The sequence below is a fragment of the Taudactylus pleione genome, unplaced genomic scaffold, assembly GCF_031769625.1.
Source record: "Taudactylus pleione unplaced genomic scaffold, aTauple2 ptg000102l, whole genome shotgun sequence".
In the NCBI taxonomy this organism is placed as follows: domain Eukaryota; kingdom Metazoa; phylum Chordata; class Amphibia; order Anura; family Myobatrachidae; genus Taudactylus; species Taudactylus pleione.
The window spans coordinates 6,020,355-6,024,228 of record NW_028284504.1 but is presented as its reverse complement, the minus strand read 5'-3'; positions in this window follow the sequence as shown (position 1 = coordinate 6,024,228).

Sequence of the window (3,874 nt, the reverse complement as noted above, 5' to 3'; positions counted from 1 at the left end):
GATTAAAGTAAGTATTGTGTAAGGGGCACTACTACTGGGAGCACTACCACTGGTGGCATTACTACAGGTGGCACTACTACAGGGGGCATTACTACTGGGGTACTACTACAGGGGGCATTACTACTGGTGGCACTACTACTGTGGGCACTACTACAGGGGGCATTACTACTGGGGGAACTACTACTAGGGGCATTACTACTGGGGGCATTACTATTTGTGGGCAATACTACAGGGGCAATTACTACTGGAGGCACTACTACAGGGGGCATTACTACTGGAGGCACTACTACAGGGGTATTTACTACTGGGTGCACTACTAATGGGAGCATTGCATAGGGGGCACCGCATAAGTGGTACCACTACAGTGAACATTGCATAAGGGGCACTACGCACTACTGGTGTGGGCAGTATGTGTAAGGGGCACTGCTGCTGTGAGCATTGTATGAGGGGCACTACTATGGGCATTATGCGTATTAGGGGCACTATTACTGTGGGCACTGTGTATAAGGGACACTAATGTGGGCATTGTGTAAAAGGGGCATTACTGTGTGTCATAACATGAAGAAGGGACACTACTATGTGGTGTAATGTGACTCGGGCACTATGTGCAGTGTAATGTGGCTAAGATTGTGCTACTGTGTGGCATAATTTGAATTGGGGATAATATTGTGTGACCCCGCCCCTTTTTGAGACCATGCCCCTTTTTTGTGCAGCACACGGCTCCAGCGCGCGCTGTCTCTTTATTGAAAAAGTGCAGAGGATGAGGGGAGTTCCACCACGTCTATAGGACCACTTTAAGCACTGGGAGGGAGGAGCCCTGCATAATGCCATTTCCAGATAGTGTTATTATCACAGGACTCCCTTCCGGTATTTTTTACAGTTTCTTTTAGTAAATGTGAAATAGATTGCATATCACATTACAAGTATTGGAAATGCTATCTGCTTACTAAAAGAGTGCAAATTAAATGAATTTTTTGCAAAAAAAATGCTTCAAAAGCCCTTTGATACATTTAAGTGATAGTAAAGTAATGTACCTGGCACTGTACCTCCTTGTGACTGGAGAGGGGGAGGGACGGGTTGTGGAAATGCAGAATTAGTATAGTGAAAAAGTGTTAGTACTTATCATGATCAGGCAGACTGGTAGGAACACGCTATTACAAGTTATATATATTGCACCTGCCAGACACATAACTAGACTTTTTGGTGCCCTGGCCACAAAGAGCAGTGACTCTTTCTGGCCCAGGGACATAAGATGCATGTCTGAAAAAGAGGCATGGCCTCATGGGGAAGAGGCATGTGTTATGATCCGCTGTCACAGCTCATTACAGGCGCAGTTGCTAGGCAGCAGGGACGCCGCACCTCCATAGACGCTAGGGCCAATGGTCCCGCTGGTTGCCGTGCAGCTTTGAGGCATTTATAGTCCCAGCCAGGATGCCGGCTGCTTGCATCTCAGCAACTGTAAGCAGTTATAATGATAGGGGGCTGGTCTGTTATGAAACCTGCCATTGGTACAGGTTCTTGTTAAAAGGGCATCCAGCCCTGCACACTTGGCCAGTGATAGTTTCTGCATCCTGTGGATGCCTCTGGCCTGATCCTGTTTTCCTGATCCTGGTGACTTTCCTGCATTTGCCTTTGCTTGGTCTGTGTGTTGGAGCCCCCCAGTCTGTTGGAATCAGTATCTTGATCTGCAAATCGTGAGCCATTGTATATTTACAGCCTCAGCATTTCTTTAGTGCTTTTACCATCTGCAAGCTCTTATAGCCTGCTCTCATGTATTACCACCTCAGATATACCCTGATTGTATTACACATGCAATTCAATACTATCTGCAAACTGTTATATCCTGCTGAAAAGTGTATTACTACCTCTGCTATAGCACTGACTGCTATTACAACTGTACCAGTGACTGTAATCCTTGCAGTGGTTGTTATTGCAAGCTGCATCCTATATATATTCAGTTTTTCATTTACCATCTGCTATTATACACTATTAAGTCTTGTGATGGGCTTGTTGCATGGGTGAAATCGGCACTCCAGCCAAAATATGCTGCGATCACCAAAGTATTGTATAAGTCCTTATTGTCCTGAGTTTAAGACCTGGTGGCATCCTAAGTACCAGTGAGTGCGCTGTACTCTAATGCTGGGTACACACTGACAGGTACATTGGCCAATGTATCTGCTGCCCATTGGCCAGTGTGTACCCGCGATATGCCGGTGAACGTCGCCGTTCACTGACATATCACATTGGCTGTGCTACACAGCCGATGGACAGATATGTCTGCAGACATATCTGTCCATCGGCAAGTGTGTACACACACAGTGGCAGCAGTGAGGAGGTGGGCGGGACATGCCCCCGACATGCCCACCGGCCTCCGAGACCCGGGGGCACAAGCAGATGACGGCCGTTCAGTGTGTATGAATGACCATTATCTGCAGATATATCTGTCAGGTGTGTACCCACCTTAAGGCAATAATGGGTGGCAGTTATATGCAGAAGACCTCTGTTATATTCTGGTGTTTCATAACAGCATGACTACTCTAATTTGTCCCGTACGATGATGAAGGGGATCCAGTTGTACCACTAGGTGTCCGTGCCAAATGCAGTGTGAATCCAATGGCTGCAGTGATAATACACAATAATTATGCAGTATAATGCACAAGCTTTAGATGTAGGAGAGCACTGGTGAAGGTGCACAGGATGCAGGATTTGTCCATCAGAACAGTTGTGTACAAGCCAGGAGCTGGCAGTGCAGATCACCGACTGAAGGTATAGAAAGCGTGTTACTTGTAGTGTATATGCAGCAAATATCAGCGGTGGGGAGATCCATGTTTGTACACTGTGTCGGCAGCTGAACTCAGACAATGGTACTCAAGCATACAGGTAACGCCTGGTTTGGAAATCGGTGGCTGTGTTCAGAGCGGCCATCAGAAATCAGTTTACATGTAACAGACAAGGCCTCCCCTTATCCTCCTACACCCTGGCCTGTTGGATGCAAAGTTCCAACGAGCCCTGGCACACAGAGAAAGCACATGTTGCACCACCCTAGTTACAACCCTGGCAACTGCAGGGACACATATATGCTGGTGATGATGAATGGGCATATACCAGGTGCAATATAATGTTTGGTGGAGGAATGCATCATAGCTTGGGCAGGGGGTAGTGATGACAGGACAGTTCATACTTAATGCTTATCGACTTGCAGGTAACCACTCCGGGGACCTGCTCTTCAGGCCATTAGGCCATGCCCACATTGCTGCAACATGCCACAAATTAAGGGTCTGCGGGGAGGGGCCATGGCAAAAAAGAATGAAGTTATATTGGCTCTACTACACTCCCTCCCTACAGACCCGTGATTGCCAATATTAACTCCCCATTATGTCCACTTCACTAGGAAGTGGGTGAGATGCTGGAGATTCACCCACCAAAAAATCATGAGTATGACTTACCTTGTTCCCGTGCAGTTTAGGCAGCTAAAGATTCTCTCCAAAAGGGAAGAACTCAGCACACGACTGTACTCATTGAATGGCACGTTTCATAAGGGTGTGCACCAAAGGGCCTGTCTAGCACCACTTAGAGATGTGTCTAGCACTATTTCCCTATCATCAATCCCCCATCTCATAATTCCCCCCAAAATCATGTCCCATTCAATCTCTTCTCATTTTATCATATGTCCTCATCAATCCACCCAACTCCATCACCTCACTTACCTATAACCACATTATGCCACACAGTAGTATCCCCAATTCATTTTATGCAAGTTGAACTTGACAATGTATTTTATATTGCACATGATAGCATTGTTCTGTCCTCAGCTCCTTGGGCTGGAGATAATCAGGGTGCAACACGATCATCTCATTGTAATGCCTGCAGAGCA